Source organism: Lynx canadensis, chromosome E2 (assembly GCF_007474595.2).
Source record: "Lynx canadensis isolate LIC74 chromosome E2, mLynCan4.pri.v2, whole genome shotgun sequence".
NCBI lineage: Eukaryota > Metazoa > Chordata > Mammalia > Carnivora > Felidae > Lynx > Lynx canadensis.
In genome coordinates, this window is record NC_044317.1 from 44,873,534 (window position 1) to 44,885,421 (window position 11,888).

At 36.7% G+C, this 11,888-nt stretch overlaps 1 long non-coding RNA gene across 1 annotated transcript; it reads left to right on the top strand.

Annotated features, from left to right (window-relative positions):
• Positions 1-613: 613 nt before the first annotated feature.
• Positions 614-2,069, top strand: LOC115502532. The gene is made up of 2 exons (XR_003965121.1): positions 614-1,416; positions 1,767-2,069. It is a non-coding gene; the product is annotated as an uncharacterized LOC115502532 (long non-coding RNA).
• Positions 2,070-11,888: the final 9,819 nt, after the last annotated feature.

The following is an 11,888-nucleotide window of genomic DNA, read 5'->3' on the forward strand; positions in this document are numbered from 1 at the left end:
CACCACCTACAAAGCCTTACTGCCAAAACAATGAACTGAAGAAAGCAAACCTTTAAATCAAATTCTTTAAAACAAGAATTTGGGGAATAGCTGAACAAAGTAAATGGCACCAGAAGGAAGCAGCCAAGCAGACCCAGAACTGTAAAATTCTACAAAATAAATGATCTGATTTCTTCAACTTAATGAGTGATATGAAAAAGAAAAGGTAAGGGCAACTGTTAATTGATTAAAAGAGACCTAAGAGACCTATCAACTAAATTCAGTACATGGGCATTACTTGGACCTAGTTTACACAAAATGTAAAAAGACATTTTGGAGACACTGGGGAAAATGTGGACACGCACTGAGTATTAGATGATATTTAGAAATACTCATTTTGTTAGGGATAATGTTATTGTGGTTATTAAAAAATAAAAGGTTCTAAGTGTTAGAGATACATACTTCTATACTTATGAAATGGTAAGATACTGCATTTGCATTAGAAGACTCCAGCAAAAGAAAAAGAATTGGCACAGAGAGTTGGGAAGTAGAGTAATAAAATGTTAATTACTGAAGGGTAGTGGTTTGTTTTTTTTTGGGGGGGGGGGTCATTGTTCTAATATTTTCTATTTTCTACTTCTTTAATGTGTTTGAAAGCTTCCATAATAAAATGTCTAAAATCAAAACCGAAATTTATAGACTTAGAAATGATTGTTGATGAGATGTGTCTATCTAAACTTGTCAGATGTCACCAGAATTCTGTTCGGTGAGAAATTCATCCCCTTTAATGCATTAAGGAAATTTCGTTTGTGGGGCCAGTCTTCATCATCTTCACCTTATCTACGCCTGTCAGATAAATAAATGTGTTAAGGGAATGAGTAAGTATTTATGTCAAGAAACCAGAAACAGAAAAAAATAAAACCTACACAAGAGAAGTAGAGCACAACTAAAAATAGAAATTAAGGATTAGACAGTAGTGGATTTTAACCAATGTTAATAATGACTAGGTTCTGGAGGATCTAATTAAGAAAAAGAAAATGAAAGATAATACATTTAGAATATTGACAAAGGTGGCATAGCTACAGATTATCAAGAAAAATTTGTTTTAATTATAAGGTAATACTGTATATCTGTGCTATATGTATTCTAGTACATAAATACAAAAGGGTTACTTATTTTTTGCTGTAGGGTTCTGTTATGACAGTTGACTCAAATAGACCAAGAAGCAAATGTGTGTATATGAACACCCTGTTTAAGAAAAAACTCTGGTAGTTGTATAGGTAAAAGCTTTAAAGAATAGATAATCTTTCACAAAATTCTACCAATTAATTCCGCACAGTTAATCCTGATACAAACCTAGATGAAGATCGCTCCTAAAAAGCAAAATCTAGATCAACTTCCTTTATGAAGATTCTACCCATCTTAATTCTAAATAAGGTGTATTTAGAATTTATTACAAAATCTGTCTTGACTAATCCATGTGTTGCCTTTCCCAAGTATCTGATATCTCCAGGGGACCAATGTTTAACAGAGTGTAGGGTCTTAATCCAACATTCTCCATAAGCTTGTTTTGGGGAATAGTAGTCCTTGGTATTTGGGGCAAAAAACGATTTCTCGGGAAAATGTGTAAATTCAGCAAGGCATTAAAAAATCTACCTTTGGGGAAATCCAAATACACATTATCAGTTTGTCAAAAGATATAGTAAAGAGATGATTACTTAACACAGGGTATCTCAAACTTAATTCATTGTAGAATTCTCATTCCCAGTATCTCTTACCATCTTTAGAATGTGAACCACTTTGGTAGATGCTTCCATTACCACAATGAATGTCTTCAAGGACATCATTTCAGACATTATGGTGAGTGATTGTGTCGGGAGGAGGTAAGGAAGGACACTTTTCTTTGCAGCTCACATCATATTCTGAAAAGCTTCCTGCTTGAATTGAGGGTTAGTGCTTTTCTGTAGAATGTAGAAGATTATAGCTTGGTCCTTGATATGTGTATATTAGACATGATTAAATAGTCTGTTAAATAGTGATTAGGACATAAACCATTTTCAGTTGTAATAAAAATGCTATATTGAATATCATTTTGTGTATTTTCTGATTTCTTTAATGGGTGTAGGAATCTAAGGTGCGTATCTAGAAGTGAAATTGTTCACGGTCAGCCATACATACATATTATTCTTCAACACTGCACTAATTTTGAATCCCTCTGATCATTGAAATGGGCATCCATATTTTCTTCTGTTATTGGTTTCAACATTTAATTCTCTGATTACAAATGAGTTGGGCACCTGGGTGGCTCAGAGAGTTAAGCGTCCGACTTTGGCTCAGGTCATGATCTCATGGTCCATGAGTTCAAACCCTGTGCTGGGCTCTGCTGACAGGTCAGAGCCTGGAGCTTGCTTTGGATTTTGTGTCTCCCTCTCTCTGTCCCTCCTGGCTTGTGCTCTGTCTCTCTCGCTCTCAAAAGTAAACACAAAAAAAATTTTTAAGTGAGTTGAGCATCTTTTTCATATATGTTTATTGGCCAGTCGTTTTTCTTACAGTGCTTTTTTTATTCATGCATTTTTTCTATTTCTTTGGGATTATCTCATTGATTTTTCATGATTTGTAAGATATTCCAGGTACTACACATTTACAAATATTGGAATTGTTTTCTATCAAGGTGTCTTGTGTTATAACTATGTTATGGCATTCATTATTTTGCTAACATTTTAAATTTAGATATAGTTTTATTTTCAACCTTACCAGATAATCTTACTCTTTTTATTTATATTTAGTCTTATGTTTTCTGCCATGTGGTCATGGTATTTGCAAATAGAAATAAGTCCCCTCAATATTTATATTTATTTTATTTACATTTCTCATAGCAGTAGCTGGTATTTTCAGAATAAAGTTGAGTATTAGTGGGTGATGCATTCTCTCGTTTTGTCAATTTAATGGAAATCATGTATCTATTTAAACATTTATTTTTTTTTTATTTTTTTAACGTTTATTTATTTTTGAGACAGAGACAGAGCATGAACAGGGGAGGGGCAGAGAGAGAGAGGGAGACACAGAATCAGAAGCAGGCTCCAGGCTCTGAGCCATCAGCCCAGAGCCCGACGCGGGGCTCGAACTCACGGACCGTGAGATCGTGACCTGAGCTGAAGTCGGACGCTTGACCGACTGAGCCACCCAGGCGCCCCTATTTAAACATTTAATGTAATGCTTCTTGATATAAATAGTCTTTGTTATACATAACTAATTTCACTCAGTCCCTCTTTTACTTAATCCCTGCCATTGCCAGAAGCCATTAAATATCTATTGGTGTGAACATCTGTTTCTTCTTTAATTTTCTGATGTGATGAATTATACAAATTTCCTGACAAATTCAGGGCTTCCTATGACCACTCTTAGGTTCAGTAATTCAGTAGAACAACTCACAGAACTCAGGAAAACAGTGCACTTATGATTTTTGTTACAGTGAAAAGGTACAAATTAGAATCAGCTAATGTGATGTGCAGGAAGAGACGTGCAAGGAAAACTGTGGGAGGGATCCAAATGTGGAGCTTCCAGTCATCCTCTCCCTGTGGAGTCAGAGATGGCATTACCTCTCCTGGTTATGACATGATAATTCCCACAGGAAAGCTTGCCTGAGCCTTTGGTTGCCAGAGTTTTTCCTGGGGCTCAATCACATTCTTCCCATGAGGCTGATCTTTAGTCTCCAGCTCTTTCTGAAGGTTTGAGCTCATACCTTTAGTCTCCAGTTCCTTCAGAGGTCACAACTGATGTGATGTGTCCCAAAGCCCCATCGTAATTCACACTGCTAGACTATCTGGTGGCCAAAGCTCCCAAGCAAACAAAGAAACCCCTCTCAGGCAGGACATTCCAGGGTCCCAGAGATCATCTACAAGTCTGAAAATGTGCTGTTGCTTGCAAGTAAAGTCCTATACAGTCCATGCTCAAAAGCTTTTTTGTTGAGTGGGTATTTGATGTCATCACATTGGCCTGGCACCAAGAATATGGGCTTGATAAGAGCAGAGCTATAAGTCAAAATGAATTTTATGTTTTGCCTGTATTCTGTTTTACCAATATATAAGAAAGATAATGTCTAAAGCAGTTCAAAAGTATTATTGGAAAAGGAAACAAGTGAAAATATTCTATTACACCAAAGGATAGAAACAAACATGTCATTATTATACTGTTATGGGAAGTTTTTTATTTGTTTCATATGGCTGTGCCCAGCTTGTCTCTCTCAACAGTTGAGCATTTTATTATCCAGTGCCCACTTCAGATTTAAGCCATTGTCCTGGGTTTTGGTGCACACACAATACACAAAATTTAAGCCAGACTTATTTGCTAAGCTACAAACTATATATCCCAGAGTATTTTGGTGGTTATCTTCTTACTCTATGTTTCATCTGAAGTAGGAGGAGCAGGAGATTTTGATAAAGACATTTGAAAAGAAATGAAAACCAACTATCTGGAAGCACTTATTAAATATTCAATATTCAGATTTCTTTTTTTTTTTTTTTTTTTTGAAGAAGGAAGCTCTTGGCACAGGCAGTGGTATTTTGGTGTTTTTTTTTAGTGTTTATTTTTGAGAGAGTACAGCGGGGGAGGGGCAGAGAGAGGTAAACAGAGGATCCAAAGTGGGCTCTGCTCTGACAGCAGAGAGCCTAATGCAGGGCTTGAACTCATGAACTATGAGTTGAACTCATGAGCTGAACTCATGACCTGAGCTAAAGTTGGATGTTCAATCTACTTGAGCCACCCTGGTGCCTCCCATATTCAGGGTTTTTTTTTTTTTTTTAATTGATTCTCCTCAGTTCCCTAAGTTTTTGTGTCTCTATTGAAGCAAGTCTTAAGGTCAAATCTCAACTACAGGAAAGATGTCCCTCCTCTCTAAAAATCGTGTCTTTTAGATCATATTTTTTAAGACAATAGGTTCTTCTACCTTTCCATTATTCAGGTGTATAGTCTTAAGACTTCTACCTCTTCAGTGTCCCAAATGTTACTATTTCTCTGCAGTAACCAATACATTCAGAACCAATACATTCTCTGGTCCCTATTTGGTTTTTTGAGGTAAATACTGACCTACAACAAAAACCTTCAGTCTTAATGGTATTTCAAAAAGAAGATACAAGAGTGGCCAGTATGCACACAAAAGGATGCTCAACATCATTAGTTATCACGGAAATGCCAGTTAAAACCACAATGAGGGGTACCTGGCTCAGGCAGTAGAGCATCCAACTCTTGATCTCAGTGTCATGAGTTGGGCATGTTGGGCATGGAGCTTACTTAAAAAACAAAACCAAAAACCCACAATGAGAGACTGCAACTCAAGCAATAGAATAGGTAAAATTAAAAAGATTGACAGTACAGGCTGAGGGTGGGGGAGGGGGAAAAATTGACAATACAAAGTGTTGGTGAGAATATGGAGCAACTAGAACTCTCCAATACTGTTTATGGGAATGTAAAATGAAATGACCTCTGTTGAGGACAGGTTAGCAATTTCTTTTCTTTTTTTTTTTTTTTAATGTTTATTTTTGAGAGAGAGAGAGAGACAGAGCATGAGCGGGGCAGGGGCAGAGAGAGAGGGAGACACAGAATCAGAAGCAGGCTCCAGGCTCAGAGCTGTCAGCACAGAGCCTGATGTGGGGCTTGAACTCACAAACCATGAGAGCATGACTTGAGCTGAAGTCTGATGCTTAACCAACTGAGCCACCCAGGTGCCTCAGCAATTTCTAATAGAGTAAAATACAAACTTAACAACTAACTGAGGAATTCCACTCCTGCTAATATACCCAAAAGAAATAAAACCATATGCCAAAAGCACTCTAAGTGAAAAAGCAATACACAAATGGAGAAATACTGTATGATTGCTTTTTTTTTTGAAATTCCAGAAAATGCAAGCTAATCTACAGTGACAGAAAGCAGATCAGTGGTTGTCTGGAACAAGGTATGGTGGGAGAGGTTAACTACAGGGCCATGAAGAACTTTCTCAAGCAATGGTAATGTTCTGCATCTTAATTGTCATGGTAGTTACATGGGTATCACCTTTCAAAACTTTGCTGTATACTTAAAATGAGTGTAATTCATTGTATATAACTTAATAAAGTTGATAAAATGACATCAAGCTGTACACTTAAGATTTATGCTCTTTATGCACTTAAGAAAGAGAAAAGCTGCTGCTGATATGTGGGAGGTAGCCTGGTACTATTAACTACATCTTGGTGTTTTCCTGTTGATCATAAGTGATTTCACATAACATCGACATTAGATACGCAGTTCTGTGACCCTGATGGACCAAGACAAAAACAAAATTACTCTGTAATCGTATCTAAACACAGACAAAACATGAACATTCAAACCACAGAACGCTAAATATATTCCTGGATAGTATGAATGACTGCCACTTCTTTTTTAAATTATTTTTTTTAATTTATTTGAATTTAAGTTAGTTAACATACAGTGTAGTATTGGTTTCAGAAGTAGAACCAGTGATTCATCACTTCCATATAATACCCAGTGTTCATCCCAAAGGTACCTTCCTTAATGTCCATCACCCATTTAGCCCATCCCTCCCATCCACCTCCCCTCCAGCAACCTTCAGTTTGTTCCATGTATTTAAGAGTCTTTTATGGTTTGCCCCCCTCTCTGTTTTTATTTTTCCTTCCCATCCCCTATGTTTATCTGTTGTGTTCCTTAAATTCCACATATGAGTGAAATCATATAATATTTGTCTTTCTCTGATTTATTTTGCTTAGCATAATATAATACACTCTAGTTCCATCCACATTGTTGCAAATGGCAAGATTTCATTCTTTTTGATTGCTGAGTAATATTCCATTGTATACATATACCACATCTTCTTTATCCATTCATCAGTCAATGGCTCCTTCCATAATCTGGCTATTGTTGATAGCACTGCTGTAAACATTGGGGGGCATGTGCCCCTTCGAATCAGCATTTGTGTATCCTTTGGATAAATACCTAGTAGTGCAATTGCTGGGTCATAGGGTAGTTCTATTTTTAACTTTTTGAGGAACCTGCATACTATTTTCCAGAGTGGCTGCACCAGTTTGCTTTCCCACAAGAGTATAAGAGGGTTCCCCTTTCTCCGCATCCGCACCTGCATCTATTGTTGCCTGAGTTAATTTTAGCCATTCTGACAGGTATGTGAGGTGGTATCTCATTGTGGTTTTGATTTGTATTTCTCTAGTGATGAGTGCTGTTGAGCATCTTTTCATGTGTCTATTAGCCATCTGGATGGTTTTGAAAAAGTGTCTATGTCTTCTGCCCATTTCTTCACTGGATTTTTTGCTTTTTGGGTGTTGAGTTTGAAAACTTTATAGAGTTTGGATACTAACCCTTTATCTGATATGAAATGACTGCCATTTCTTTACCAACTACCATTTTAACCTTCCTTTAGTCTTCTCTCCTTATAGATAAGATTTATTAAGATATGCAGTTATGGAATTAACCTGATTCCTGACAACATCCAATCCAGAACAAAGCCCCATTTCCTTAAACCTTCTCTAAGTTAATAAACACAAACTCAATATTGTGTGTTCCCGTTTGCTTCAATGAGCAGTAAACCCAGCTTGTTTGCATATAAGGAATGTTCCTGGTGGTAATCGGCTGGAGGACACTGACACATTTTAACTATATAAAACCTCAATAAAAATGTTAGCATGAAGATATGCAGGGTATTTTTGGAGTTCAAGTTTTTAACTGAGTGACCACAAGCTAACTTGGATTCAACACTAATGAAGTTGTACATTTGTTCACTTAATCAAAGCCTTAAGATCACCCATGACAATGTTTTTTTAGTTCAATCAAAAACAGAGAACTACGGGGCGCCTGGGTGGCTCAGTCAATTGGGCGTCCAACTTCAGCTCAGGTCATGATCTCACCATCCGTGAGTTCGAGCCCCGCGTCGGGCTCTGGGCTGATGGCTCAGAGCCTGGAGCCTGCTTCCGATTCTGTGTCTCCCTCTCTCTCTGACCCTCCCCCATTCATGCTCTGTCTCAAAAATAAATAAACGTTAAAAAAAAAGGAGAACTAATTACTTTCCATTTTTGCTGTAAGCCATTAACAGATTGTTTCAGGCTTAATAATCAGTACTTTATTCTCTTGAAAAAAATCACCATTTCCCTTAATATAACATTTCTGCATGCCTGAATTCTGGAAGAAGTCTAAAGATACCCCTGGCCCTCAAAAGCCACCAGGCTCTATAATAGTGAAATTGTGGTTTACAAATGAAAGCAAGACCTATTGTACTAAATAGGGAGGTAAATTAGCACAAGTGATTTTTTTTTCTTTTGTATTCACAGAAGGGATGAATATTGAAAGAGTTATCTCAGGGAATCTCCCCAGTTCAATGAAGCATGTATTATACAGATGTCAACTGTACTTCAATTAAGAAAGAATATATTACACATTTATAATAGCCAAAAACTGGAAACAAAACAGGCAAATGGATAAATAACTGGGAGGTGAAAATCATTGTAATTATAGTATACACTTAGTTTTTTATGTTGTCACTTAAAATTTTAAGGTTGCCTGTGATGTCAATTATTTCTCTTATAGTTTCACATTAAAGATTTTTTAAAAAGTTTTAAGTAATCTTTATACCCAATGTGGGGCTTGAACTCATGACCCCAGGATCAAGAGTTGCATGCTTTTCTGACTGAGCCAGTCAGTCACCCCTTAAGATTGTATTTTCAAATAATCTCTACACATAAAGTGGCATTCAAACTTACAACCTTGAGGTCAAGAGTCACATGCTCTACTAACTGAGCCAGGGAAGTGCCCCTGTTAGGATTTCACTTTGGTTTGATTTATCCATTAGCTTACCACTTCTATTGGAGTAGGGCATTATCTTGAATTTTTCCTGGATCTTTCCCATATAACTGAATGAAAGATGAAGAGTGGGAGTTGGCAGTAGAGTAGGGAATAAACTGCAATGTAATCAGATTAGTACATCTCTTTCGAAAGGGCTGAACTGCCCTGTGATTAAAATGGTAAGAAGTTCTGGGCCATTGCATTTGTATGAGAGTAGTAGATGGGCAGAGAAAGCCCTTTCACCTTAGTACATGTGTATTAATAATTTGTTAAGAACCAATATAAAATGACCCAATTTACCTTTATACTAAGAAACATTAATTTTTTTCTCTTACCTAACAGTTCTTTTTCTATTCCTCCATTCCCAGCCACAGAATAATGTCTTTTTTTTTTTTAATGTTTATTTATTTATTTTTGAGAGAGCACGAGCAGGAGAGGGATAGAGAGGGGGGACAGAGGATCTGAAATGGGCTCTGCACTGACAGCAGTGAGCCCAATGTGGGGCTCGAACTGTGAGATCATGACCTGAGCCGAAGTCTGAGTCTCAACCAACTGAGCCATCTAGGTGCCCCGGAATAATATCCTTTAAAAGAATATAAAGCTTGTAAATACTAAGAAGGAGAAATCAATCAAATTGCAACTAAAGAACCTTCTGTTACTTTCTAATTTGGGGCCATCTTCATAAATGTCAGCCATTCACTGCAATAAAATTTTAGTTTTTCTTATCTGGTGCTGTTAAAAATAATTGCCACAATATGACACAATTTTGATTTTCCATAATTTTATAAGTGAAAATTTTAGGTTTTAAATGTTTTACTATTTAACTAAAGTGAACATCTTCAGGCAACATGATTTGCATTGGTTTCCTTTAGATAAAGGGAAAAAACAAAACCTCCCCATAGGCATATAGTTACATATATCTTTACAGCAAAACAAAACTACTTTTGAAAATGAGTGTTTTTCCTAGAAAAGGTAAAAAATACATCTATACATCTACATATGGTAAAACTTTGAAATAAGTTTTCCATAAGATATAAGGTCTGTGTTTATTTTTAAAGATGTACATCCAATTGTTTCAGCACCATTTGTTAAAAAGACTATCCTTTATTTTTCTTTAAGATTTTAAGTAATCTCTACACCCAACATGGGGCTCAAACCACAACCCCAAGATCAAGAGTCACATGCTCTACCAACTGAGTCAGCCAGATGCCCCCAAAGACTATCCTTTTGCTATTAAATTGACTTTGCTCCTTTGTCAAAGCACTGTTGACTATATTTGTGTGGGTCCATTTCTGGACCTATTCTGTTTAATGGATGCATTCTTTCTATTCTTTCTCAAATACCTTGTGGTCTTGATTACTGTAGCTTTATAGTAAGTCTTGAAAATGTGTAATGTGAGCCTTACAAATTTGTTCTGGCTACTCTGGGGATTTTGCTTGTCCATATAAATTTTAGAATAACTTTGCTGATATCTACAAAGTAGCTTTCTGGAATTTTGATTGGGATTGTGTTAAATCTGTAGATCAAGTGTGGAACAGTTGACTTCTTCACAATACTGAGTATTCTAATTCATGAACCTGGATCATCTCTCCATTTATTTAGATCTTTGATTTCTTTTTTTTATTATTATTTTTAATGTTTATTTATTTTTGACAGAGAGACAGAGACAGAGTGTGAGAGGGGAGGGGCAGAGAGAGAGGGAGACACAGAATCTGAAGCAGGCTCCAGGCTCTGAGCCATCAGCACAGAACCCCACGCAGGGCGTGAATCCACAAGCCGTAAGATCGTGACTTGAGCTGAAGTCGGATGCCTAACTGACTGAGCCACCCAGGTGCCCCCAGATCTTTGATTTCTTTTATCAGTTTTATAGTTTTCTTCATATAGATCCTGTACGTATTTTCTTAGATTTTGTTATGAATCTGTCAAATTCACATTTGTTAAGTGGAGCACAAGGGTGCTGGAGAGTGAGCCATGGTTCAATAAACAACTATAAGAGAAACTGAAATAAATTATTACTCACAGGTCCTGGAGAAAGTACAAAGCACACGTTGAAGGCCTATGTTGGAAGTCAAGCCACAGCACAGAGAGAGAGATAGGATCTGGGACACATGCCTGCATTAGGGTCTGTGGCAGAGTGCTTCATGTTTTCTGGGCTAAGGCTGGATTGGTCAATTCAAGACAAAAGAATGAAGTTTTGTTGATCCTTTGGGATTGTACAGGCAATTGTGTCCTCTGTGAACAAAGAAAATTGTATTTTTTCTTTCCAATCTGTATACCTTTTATTTATTTTCTTGTCTTTTTTAACTACTTAGGATTTCCAGTATGATGTTGAAAAGGATTGGTAAAAGAGGATATCCTTGCTTCATTCCTGATTTGAGGGAAAAAGCATTCAGTTTCTCCCCATTAAATATGATGTTAACTGTGGGGTTTTTGTAGATGCCTTTATCAAGTTGAAGAAATTCTCCTCTTCTCCTAATTTTCTGGGAATGTTTTGTCATGAATGAATGTCAGATTTTGTCAAATACTCTTCCTGTATCATTGATAAAATCCCACGATCTTTCTTCTTTAGTCTGTTGATGTGATGGATTACATCAATTGATTTTTTCTTAAATTTATTCATTTATTTTGAGACAGAGAGAGAGAGAGAGAGAGAAAGAAAAAGAGAAAGAGAAAGCACATGCAAACAGGGGAGGGGCAGAGAAAGAGGGAGAGAATCTCAAGGAGGCTCCACACTGACAGCACAGAGCCTGACATGGGGTTCAATCTCATGAACCATGAGATCATGACCTGAGCTGAAATCAAGAATTGGACACTTAAGTGACAGAGCCACCCAGGCATCCCTACATCGATTAATTTCTGAATGTTGATCAGTTAGAATAAATCCCATTTGGTCATGGTATAATTTTTTAAATACATTGTTGGATTTGATTTGCTAAAATATTATTTGTGAGAATTTTTGCATCTATTATTCATGAGAGACATTGATCTGTAGTTTTCCTTTCTTATAATATTTTTATCTGGGATTGGTATTAAAATAATGTTGGCTTATAGAATGGGTTATTAGAGTTTTC